Source organism: Gymnoscopelus microlampas (genome assembly GCF_963454915.1).
Source record: "Gymnoscopelus microlampas genome assembly, chromosome: 4".
NCBI classification, from domain to species: domain Eukaryota; kingdom Metazoa; phylum Chordata; class Actinopteri; order Myctophiformes; family Myctophidae; genus Gymnoscopelus; species Gymnoscopelus microlampas.
The window spans coordinates 24,663,419-24,675,699 of NC_139941.1; the positions used below are offsets into that span (position 1 = coordinate 24,663,419).

The window sequence follows — 12,281 nt, forward strand, 5'->3', positions numbered from 1 at the left end:
AATTAATTGTAGAGCCTCTCAACACATTGTGTAGATAGTGTTGTGTGTTTCTGCCATCCTGCAAGCATTTTCTTTACAGTTGCTAAATAATCAGAATCCAATTGTTTTAATCAGATGATAGCTACTGTATCAGTTATCAAAAGTTTGATTGACATCCGTGTGGATGTGTGGGTTTGAGGCTGGCAGCGGATACAGATTTCTCAAGAGGCGATTTAAACATTGGTGATAATAGCCTGGCTATTAGACAATTGTAAATCTGAGGAAAAAAAGGTAATTCCATATACACATCTAGAAGCTATTTTGAGGATATTCCAAGTGCAGCTACCACCCTACTGCAGCTGGCACGAGTCTAGCTCAGCAAAGGGTAGCTATTGAGCAGTGGTTGGTTCTCAACCTTTTCAGGCCATGACCCTCCGAAATAATCATATTTGAACTGGGGACCCCCCACCCTGACAAGCACTTGGAGTTGTAGGGGTTGAGGCATTACATTCTATTTGACTTGGTTCCACAGATAAATATTGTGAAAATAGCCGATGCTTGTAGATCTGCTATTTTCACAATGTTTGCCTCTTTCCTATGTTATTTGATAATTTGGCCAATGTTTGACCAGTTTTTATAGTATAGTATATTAAAATTCCTTAAATTGTCACTTCACTGTCATCTGGGGACCCCCCCCCCCCAAAATCATGTGGGGAAACCACAAATCCCCAGGTTGAGAACCACTGCTATAGAGGACATTCAGCTAATTATGTAGTTTTTGTCACTCTCCAAGTTGAACCCAACTTTGGCTCCTACTAAAATGACCAGTAACAAACACAATTGTACACATAGTCACAGATTGTTGAGGGGAAACAGTTTTAACTAAAGCAAGGTCATTTAAATAGCCTAAAGTTTCGTGTAGTGTCTGTGCTGCATGCATGCATACATACTACATACCATCAGACAATTCAGAAGAAAATAACACACATGCATGCACTGACTGTGTAGGAGGCCATAGTACAAATAAACAAACAAACAATGTAAAAAAAAAACACTTACTTAATACGATGTTAACAGCTGTAAGAACTGTAAAGATATCGACTTTTTCAGAACTTGTTCATCTGCAGCTGCGTAGCCTATATCACCCAACAGACAGGAGAAGTCGCTCCGTCACTTCTTCGCCAAGTCGCCCAGAAAAGGAGCTCTCTTCTCAGCGGAAAATACAGCGTTTTTACATTTAAATGACCAAACTAGTCCTTAATTTAAGTTCGCCCCTATTGCCGATGCTATGTTGGGCTGACCTGGTCGAATTCGTAGCTCTGTTCATCATGTTAGGCTGTTTTAGAGACAGAACCCCGTCTCGTTCTCTTCAGTGAGACAGAGAGAGACTCATGTGCTTCGCACACAGCGGTGAAGCGCCCTCGTCTGCCAAACATTCGCTGTTCCAGCAGCAGCAACCAACCATAAGCTTCGAGCAGTGGTGGAAAAAGTACTGACATTTTGTACTTATAAGTAAAAGTATCGATGCTGTCTGCGACATACTCTGTTACAAATATAAGTCAGGAATTCCAAATTTACTTGAGCAAAAGTATTGGTTTGGTGTCAAAACGTACTTAAAGTACCAAAAGTAGAAAGTACTCATTATGCAGAATGTCCCTCACAAGTTTTCATTTACAACTCCTTTGAAAATAGCAGATCTTGTATGTCGGCCTATAGGGCTGAAGTGGTTAATGTATGTTTTGCAATGATAATCAAAATCTACAAAGTAACTAGTAACTAAAGTTTTCAAATAATTGTAGTGAAGTAAAAGTACAATATTTGATGTAGTGGAGTAGAAGTAAAAGTATTGAAAATTGTAAAGACTCCAGTAAAGTAAAACATCCTGAAAAGTGTACTAAAGTATAGTACTTGAGTAAATGTACTTACACCACTGCCTATGAGTGACTGTGAAACAACACGCTAGCTAGTAGTATCCTATGTTAAAGGGTAAGTGATATTTTTTGGATTTTTGTTTTTTGTTAAAAAGGTTAAAGTACTATATTCTGATTGTAATCATTGCTACAGAGCGTTTGTTCGGTCACAGCTGGTCTCTTCAGCTCTTAAGTAAAGAGAATATAGTAGCCTACATTTTCAGGTAGGTGACAACATTTAAGCCAATCAGGAGAGAGCACTGAAAATGCATTTTCTGTTTAATAAAGAGCTGGAGAAATATGGGAGACTCCTTTTACTGAACAAACACTCACTATCAGAATATAGACATCAAATCACTTACCCTACCTTTAAATACAAGGATAAACTCTAAATGAGGCAAAATGTGCGCCACAAAAAAAGAAAAATATAATATCCTATATAGGCTATACTATTTATAGCCTAGCCCTTTAGCCTATTTGACAGACAAATGTGTTATAGTAGCCTGCAGATTAATTATAATTATAATACGAACATTGACTATTTCTAATAGTATATCAGTATATTTTCTATATTGTTGCCTATACTTTAGGCCAAATTAGCCTAAAGTCAGTAGCCCACCAGTGTTTATGAGGGGTTATACGCCATGGAGGACTACGTGACGTTTTACAGGGGGGTCATCTCAGAAATGTCAGATGTCAATGAACGTGACTCACGTCACCCATGACCATCAATAAGAGCCCACGCCCAGCCTTAACAGCACGTGACAGAAAACACGCAGCTGGTACTTTTCATATTTTGCATTAATTCATTTCATGGCTAAATGTGCTGCCTTTCAGCCTTTGTCACGTTTGCTATTCCCAATGGCATTCTTAATGTGACAAAACGATTTAGCGTAAATGCAAAATAGGTACAGTAGTAGCTACAGTTAGCGTAGCCCTAACTGTCCTATGATTCTTGTGATTGTCCTATCACAAGATCTTGTGATTATGTCTATGTCTATGTGTGTCTTGTGTATGTATGTTTACTGTGTGTTGGAGTTTCTTACTATCTGCTGTAACATAAATTGCCCAGTTTGGGACATAATAAACTTGAACTTGAACTTGAACTATATAACTGTCAGCTGTTATTAACCAACTAATATCAGTGGTGGAAAGTAAAAGTACAGTACATGTACTTAAGTACTGTACTTAGGTACACTTTTGAGGTATTTTTACTTTACTGTAGTATTTCCAATTTTCAGTACTTTTATACTTCTACCCCATCCCCACTACATCTCAGAGGAAAATATTGTACTTTTACTCCACTGCAATTATTTGAAAACGTACTTGTTACTAGTTACTTAGCAGGTATACATTATTATATTATAAAACATACAATAACCACTTTAGCCCTATTTTAAAGGCTATTTGAAAACAGTCGATCTACAAGCTCACAACGCGTTGTGACAGGTTGTGAGCTTGTAGATCTGCTATTTTCAAACATTTTAGTACTTTTACTTTTGGTACTTTAAGTATATTTTGATGCCAATACTTTTGTACTTTTACTCAAGTAACATTTTTAACACAGGCCTTTTACTTGTAACAGAGTATTTTTATATTGTGGTATTGCTACTTTTACTTAAGTAAAATATCTGGCTTGGCTGGGGAAGCAGAATGTGACATTACAGGGATGATGTGCAGCACTGTGTCAAGAGTGTCAACTGTAGTCGACTAGATGTGGGGCTATGTGTGTTGATAATGTGTTTCCAGATTAGGTGTTGAAATATTAGAGCATAAAGCTGTTGGCTTATTGTTTGAGTAATGGAGCACAAAGATTTGCAGAATAAATTATGTTTGTCATAGCAACACTGGATGGGCAAATCATATTATTGCCCAAATCATATTATTGCCCAAATCATATTATTGCCTGCAACAATGTTACATCATGTTTTTCTTCACAGCATGATCAAATACCAGGAGGCACACCCCATATAATATGCCCACTTTACACTCTCTGATGCAGTAACATCGTTTGTTTGTCTCTCTCTCTCTCTCTCTCTCTCTCTCTCTCTCTCTCTCTCTCTCTCTCTCTGGTGTTCAAGCTCATTGTTACATGATTACAGGGATCATTTGTGGTGAAGTGTGGTCAAATGTGGTGAAGATTGATCTGAAAAAGTTAAAAAATCATGTTTCTTCACACGTTTCTGTCAGAGTACTTTGCTGTACCCATTATCATAGTATTCGGAGCCCAGTCTATGATGTCAGTACTACACATACACAAACACATTCTGGGCGCTCCACAAGTGTGGAGAGGACATTGCTTTCTTTTAAAGTCTCTTTTTATCTTTTATAGAATTGAAGTACTTAGCCAGGTGTTTTAATTGTGATGTATATTTATGTATTGTTTTGTCTTGAATGTATGCATTGACCTGAGAAAAACAATTCTCCCTTGTGGATAATAAAGACATCTAATCTAATCTACTAATGTATTGATGACCTCAGGGATCTCCTTAAGTGGCCATATACATGGAGGCCAGTCTATGACGTCATGTTGATTACAGCAGGGATCATGCATCGGGATTTGTGTATTTATACATAATATTTTTGTAGATCTGCTGATCCAGCCTGACTTCACCCCGGGTGCACACACCATGAGTAAATATATGGAGAACGGATTTGGCACTGATTTGTCTACTATTTAGCACAGGCCTGTGTGTGTGTGTGTGTGTGTGTGTGTGTGTGTGTGTGTGAGTGTGCGTGTGAGTGTGCGTGTGAGTGTGAGGAAGAGATTTAATATCAATTATAAAACGCAATTATGCAATCCGAGACTATTTTCAGCGAGAAACACTGTAGTATGAGGTAGCTAAAGAACAGGGCTGTCTGTTTTTCTGGCTCAAAAACATTCCTCTTCCTGCCTCTAGAAAACATTGTTGATATAAATCGTGATGCAGAGGGAGAGATGGAATTGGCCCGTCTGTATCGAGCAGTCCTTATATTTATACTCCTGTCCCTATCCAGTTCACAAGTTATGGCTTGACTTTCCCTGCTCCTCCGTCTAAAGGCATTCGTAAAAAAAAAGATTGCAAATGCACCAGGATGCTCTGATGTAAACACACTATAGCTCCTAGTTTAAAGAGACTTCTGCAAATACGTTTGCATGTGTTCAGTAGTATTTCCACTTTTAAATCACTGTGAAAAGGTCATTTATCAGCCCTCTCCCACAAGCAACCAATGGTGTGTTAGGCTCCTAAGTAAGTGTTACCCTCACCCTGCACTGGAATTGAAGCTCTTATCATTAATTCCCGAACACAAACAGTTTAGACATGATTTGCTAGGAGTAAACAACCCCAGCACATGTCAACATAACAGAAAATTATTGGACAGTGAGTTCCGATTGGAGGAGAGTGGGGGCGTCCATTGAATTAGACCCTTTGTAATAGAATATATTCATCCCCCTGATTTTCTGCTCTACCTCTTAAGTAATCATGCTGGGTTACAGCAATTGTGCTAAATTGAATTTGACAACAGAACAATGCACACAGCCTACACAAAGTGATGCTACTGTGCTTGGATTGGACAGTTGGCGCAAAAGGGCTCCTTTCATACCAACTTTAACCCTAAGCCATCCTCATTGTTGTGTATGGTCAACAATTTGTTGTTGGCAATGAATACATGTATATCAATTTATTTTGGGTAATACACAGTAAAATCATCCCAGAATTTAACTTCACAAGTATAAATGGACCTAAATGTGTTGATGACCTGTCAAAAAACTCACCTACACCATTCTGAAATCTCACCTACAGTAGAACCATTGCTGTAGATTTATGGATAAGGGATAAGTACTGTATTATATGATGTTGATGAATGTTATCAATTATTTCTTCATCAAATATAAACTCTGAAATAAGCTTAATGCAATTTGAAGGTATTTTATCCATTACCACTCAATTTAGGCATAGTTTTGGACGATGGATATCATGGTCATACAGTACTTCCATTATCATTTTTAGAAAATGAATTGCATCTTTTGCAAAGGCCTTGCAGGTCCTATTTGATTGATTGATTGATTGATTGATTGAATGAATACTTATATATACAGTTTGTAGTACAGAGGTACAGTTATACAATAATGCTAAAAGGATAACACAAAAAGCCCTGCAGGTCTTGTTTCCATTGCGGTCAATTCATCAAGACATATAAAGACATACAATGCTTTTTTTAAATATATTCTATTTATCTATTTGGACGCAGGGTATAAAACAAAAACAGAGAAAAGCAAGAAAACAAAAACAGACGAAAGACCTTCAGAGGCCCAAAAAAAAAAAAACCTCTGGTAACTACTACAGTAGTGGTTCACTGTCATAGTCAACATGGGTTAACAGACATGGAATCAGTCGTGAAATGCTGGATCAATCAGCAATCGATAAGGCACATACGAGTCGAGACAATATGCTTTATGTACATGATATCATGGTCAGAAGTACATTAACACAGTCAGTGGTACGGTAGTTCTGCCTCGAGCACAGGGCAGAGATCATTGATTGATTGATTGAATATTTTATTAGGCAAAAAATGGAAACATCACAATTACATTTATAATACTTGTCTAAAAGGTCAGTCCAAAAAAGTCCTTGCGGTCTCGTTTCCATTGGGGTCCTTGGTATGGGGTCAACTTCATAGTTATACTGTAGCTGCCTGAAGGACAAACTGAACCATAACAAGATAGGCTGTACCAAAACAATAGCTATTAGGCCTAGTGGATACATCTAGGCTCTTACAAGCTGTCAAATATCATAATGTATTGTAGAAGTATTATAAGTGATGGTATAATATAAAGGTTAGATATAAGCAGCCATATAACTTCTTCTTCACATGTCACTCCAATCTCTAACTGAGGGAAACCGTATCAGATGGTACTGTAAGTGGTCATACAATACTATACAGAAATCCTCAATATTAGGAGCAGTAAAAGTATATTTACAGAAAAACAGTTTGGGGTCATTTCTTTTGGCAAGCTAGAAGACTTGTCTAGGTCCTGTTCAGGCTTTTATTTTCCACGTAATGGGTTAGTGGCCTTTGCATCATCCCCCACCAGTCACCTGTAATGCATTTAATTCCTATTGGATTAGGATAGGAAGAGATAAGATGGCTGCAGGGGTGACATAGACACACAGATGCACGCACGCACGCACGCACGCGCGCACACACACACACACACACACACACACACACACACACACACACACACACACACACACACACACACACACACACGAACATCAACAAACACAGCAAAGGTCCACTTTCCTTCCACTCCACTCACATTTTTGGTGTCCTCTAATCTTCTAAAGATATGGAAGTAAGGGTAGTTGTTGTTGGGCTCACGCTGGTTCGCCATCTACAGTTATAAACCACTGTTCACAGTGAGTTGTGCTGGGACATGTTGTGTGCTTGTAGATCGGCTATGTGACACCAGCACACAACTAAGTACATCACGCTTTACAAGACCACATCTCATTGTGGACAAGCCAGTAGGAGGTAGGTGAGACGGAAGCACCGAAGAAGGGGGGAAATTGAAGGGAATTAGTGAGATTGTGAGACATGGTGAAAATCCACAGAGTATCAGCATGGGAGCCCCAGTCAGGTGCAAAACAAGCCAATTAAGAGGGACGCTTGCCCTAATCAGTGAATGCATCATGCAAATTATGTTTTTTTTCCTCCAGTGTCTTCTTTAATGTTGGCTGTTATTGTAGAATACAAATCAGGGACTTAACATTGATGAAAAGGAGAGAGGGCAACCAGGAGGAAGAGAAAAGAGAGAAACTCATAGCAGAAGGAAAGGATGACGAGGAAGCTGTAATGAGAGTTGTAGGGACAATTTAGAGGGGGAGGGACAAAAATCTGGCTGCTGTTTGGAAGCAACTCTTCTCATTACTTTTCTCCAAAGTGCTGCATAATTATGTAATTATTATATTGCCATACACATTCAATTTGAAATAAGTGATTTCTGATTAGAATTTGAAATGCTGTGTATGTTATGCTCGCTCTGCAACCATAAGAATTTGTTAGAAAAACACTGGAAGACACTCCTTTCAAAACATGCTGCTATATTACATAATTAAATAGACAAACCATGTTGCATTAGCCCTATACAATACTGGCTGATCCTGTTTTCTTCATTCAATTCACAGAGACTTGAAGCTGAAGCCAATGGTAGTGACTTTGGATCTATTGGGCATACTTTAAACTGTTTCTCTTGCTCTCTCTTTGCTCACAATCAAGAAACTGCCAAATTCTCCCCAAACACCCCCATTAAAACAAATAATGAAAGTATGGCTGGATATGCTCTCTCTCTCTCTTCCATTCATGTATTAAATGGCAATGAAGGGCACATTAAATGTGCAGCCATTACATATTTCTTTCTTGCAGAGTGCACTTCAACTGTCCTCATGGTGTTGCTGAGGTCTCCTCAAGTGTCAGTAAACAGGGGCTTCTTGCGTGTGACGTCATATCCTAGAGGCCCCTTCCCATTCTGGGACAGAGGCAAGAGGCATCCAGAGGTCTGGGAACCATCCCCCCTTCAGAAACACGACCATGGAACCTCCCCCACCTAAGCCCAGCCTCCATTATGTGGACACATATGCCTATAGTCCACAGTCTAAAGCTTAAATAAACAGTCCTTAGAAAACCCCAAACCCAGCAAGTCCCACCTCTGGATCCCTAACCACTAAGCCATAGCAACAACAATTCATTCATTCAGTAAAACTCACTATATCATACTATTTATATACTTTTCCCCCAGATCAAATGCATTTCATTTATCCCTCAGGAAAGTTCAGGGTGCCAAAAACAGTTAAGAAAGAGTACAAGTATTAGGTCATGTAATAATAATAACAACAACAAAAAAACTATGTATATACTGTACATATTGTACCTCCCTATTATAAGTAAAATGAGAACTAATAGAAACATCCCTACAAAAGCAAAATCATCAACAATTGAATCATAATATAAATAAAAATGTGCTTGTGGCAAAAACAACAACAACAACAACAATAACAATGTAAGTTGAGTTTAACAAAAGTGTCTCTTCAACACTTCAGTCCACTAAGGTCCACTCCCTGACACAAGAGATTAATAAAGAGTTTGATGGCCTTTAGGAAGAAAGATTTCCTATGATGCTCTTTGATATACCTTGGCGGGATTAGGCTGTTGTGCTCCTCTGCTTGTTCAGAACGGAAGGGGGTGGGCTGCAGCAGCATCCTTCTCTCTGGCAGGAAGTCAAGTCTCCTCCCCACAGACGAGCCTTTTCTTCCTCTTGATCGATTACTTGTGAAAGGTGACAAAAACAGCATGGAAGATTGCACTGGCGGCCACCAGTGACGGGTAGCACATCTGCTGCAGATTCAAAGACTGCAGCCTCATCAGGAAGTAGAGTCAGCCTGTGTCTTGACTCCTGACCCAGTCCAGTTGATTGTCCAGATATACTCACAGGTGTTTGTAGTCCAGAACCGCCTCAATATCCCCCTCCTTGATGGAAACAGGAACCTGCGGTAGCTTCGACCTCCTTAGATCCACCACCAGTTCTTTCAACTTGCTGATGTTTATCTGCAAGCGGTTCTGTCCACACAAACCACTTGACAAAATGGTCCACTATACACTCCTGTCCTCCTGCTGACAGTCACCAGAGAACTTCTGCAGGGGGCGGGACTACTGTGTTGTAGTTCAAGTCCATGGCGTAGACGGTGAACTGAATGGGAGGCAGGACCGTCCCCCGTGGGGCCGTTACGTTACTGTATCCAACACAGCTCTGCTTCGTCTGAAATCCAGGACACACGACCGTCCACCCGCATCACATCTAGTCTGTAGGCTACAGGTCTCATCCACCGTGAAGGTCAGGATGTGTGACCCGGTGATGATGTTGGAGTGACACGGCAGGGGCGGGTATAGGGTAGGACGGGGTTGATTCGGGATGGGGGATGGACATGAATTCCTTCTCAGGATCTGCTGGAAAAAAGACCAGGTTGTCCTCTGACCTCTGGGGCCATATGTACAGTATGAAGGTTTGCGCAGCATCCACACTAAATTGAGGCTTGCACATTGTTCTCAATTTCTTCATATGGAATTTGTTTGTCAAATGTTTTTCATCATGAATCATGACATGGCGTTTTACCCAAAGAAAAACTCACACAATTAACCCGATAATACGTACATTACAGATTTCTAAGTCTAGAATAACAGATTAATCAAAACAGTCGTTGAAGAGGTATTTTAGTGAACAAAAATAATATTTGGCGGCCTAGTATTGGCATTTCAAACTGAAATATAAAGGGAGTGAGAAACTGTCTCATGCTGTAGAAGATGTATCTAGGCAGCGCGCTGGGTCAGAGCAACGCATTGTAGAAGGAAAAATAAGTGGTGGGACTTATGGGAGGACATAAACCAGCACCCACAAGGAAAGTGTCACATACACTGGAGGAGGAGAGGGGACGGCACATTTATAATTGTTCCTGTATAATATGTCCATGTGATTTTTTTTTACATAAGACTGCACTCTCCCTGAACATCTGAGTACACCACCTCCACAGTATGTGGAGAAGCACCCACCATCTCATATCAACTTTTGTTTTATACATGCCGATGTTTGCGTACATCTTTGTTCAGCATAATTTGTATGTGTACACACATCCTTAATACATGGCCCCACGTCTGTTTGTAGCTGATGTTACTCATTCCACTCATAGTCATTCTGGACTTTCTGTTCTAGCTTCCTACATAGTGAAATCCTGAGTGGATTTCACTATATAAATTTTACTGAGTGTAAAATTTGACCCTGTAAAAGTCTTGAGAGTTACAATAACACTTTTGCTCTATAGCGTGCCCTACCTCTTCCACAGCCATAGCTTAGTGGGTAGAAAGGCTGGTAGTCTGGTAATCACCCTTTCACCTCCCGGCCTGCCTAAGCATACATGTCGAAGTGTCCCTGAGCAAGACGCATACTGTAAGCACTTAAACCCATACTTCGTTGCCTGGGGCCCTCTGTAATTGGCCCCCTCCTTTTTCCCTCAACACCAATCTCTTCGCTGAAAATAGCTGATCCACAAGCGCACATGTCGCAACGTGATTTGAATGTGAACACCGCTGAATGTTTGTTTGCCTATTATGACATGCCCAGAAAAGAGACACTAAGGTACATGTTGTTAGCCCCTAAATGCTCCCCCCTGGACGCCTCTGAGCAGCCATCAGCTGGGTAAAACTGAAACTCAATTTCCTTCTGGATTAATAGCCTAAAAGGTCAACCTTCTTCTCACCTTCAGTTCTTTGTACACGTATTGTATCACCTCCTCATTGTCATCGTCTCGCTCAGAACAACTCGTTCATAAAACTATCCTCCTAACAATATATTTTTAATCCATACATTCAATGTGATCACCCATTGATAATCTGTGAGTACAACTTCAGCTAAGACCTGTTCCAAGTGAGCTAGAAGCAGATCTCTTTCTCCACTGGTTACACACACAGCCTAATAACAAAGGATTTGCAATTGTTATTCCCTGCATACTTGCCCTAAAGACAAGTTCCCACGCTTCACAGGAACAAGCATACTGGTACTTGAGTCCATTTGACATACATATCTGACACCAAAAATACTGTGTGCACTCAATGTTCCATTGATAAGTAATTTGTTTCTAATTCTTCAGTATATGGACTTTCATACCTCAAAAAGCCTAGGAGGAAATTATATTTGTCGCTACTTTCAAGTGGTTATGGGGCCTATTGTTGGAAGGTTTTGCTCAACCTTTATGGTTGGGCAGACAGTGCGAGAACAAAAGCATATGCGTGTGCGCGCACACAGATTTTCTTGTAAGTGTATGTATGGGGAAACAGACTACAGTTGAGAAGTTAGGAGCAGAGAGATAGACATCCTGTTTACACAGAACAGTAGGATGCATTCAGATGAAAGGGTCATTTCAGAGTTCACATACACGCGCACGCATGCATGCCTACATAGCAGCTGACTCCTCCATTATTTCTCTTTAAATTTTGAAAGAATCCATCTTCTCTAGAATTCAGCCTGGACCTAATGCATCTAAATTGCACCAATCATTGGCTTCTTCTAAATTTGGATTGAATGAGATTCAGGGCCCTTTTAAAGAAGGGGTTGGAGGAAAAATGCTGTAAGGGCAATGATTTATGGTTACCTAGGGGACTGCAACAAAAGAGTGGTGTTGAGATACATTATCCTATTACTGCTGTCAGGGTATGTGTGGGGGAAAAAGCCCAGGAATACCAGGAATATTGAAGAAAATCTACTCATTTTCAGTGTACAACTACATGATGAATAACATTATGAAGAACGATACAGTTCGAGTCCCACCTAATGGTGTCTCATATCACATTTGTATTGGA

At 40.0% G+C, this 12,281-nt stretch overlaps 1 protein-coding gene across 2 annotated transcripts in view; it reads right to left on the bottom strand.

The window, feature by feature from the left end:
* ghra (growth hormone receptor a) overlaps positions 1–1,375 on the bottom strand; it is a 54,518-nt gene extending 53,143 nt beyond the window's left edge. For both annotated transcript variants that reach the window (XM_084055897.1, XM_084055896.1), the window contains exon 1: positions 1,039–1,375. The gene's annotated coding sequence lies outside the window, so the exon portion shown is untranslated. The remainder of the gene's footprint in view (positions 1–1,038) is intronic.
* Positions 1,376–12,281: the final 10,906 nt, after the last annotated feature.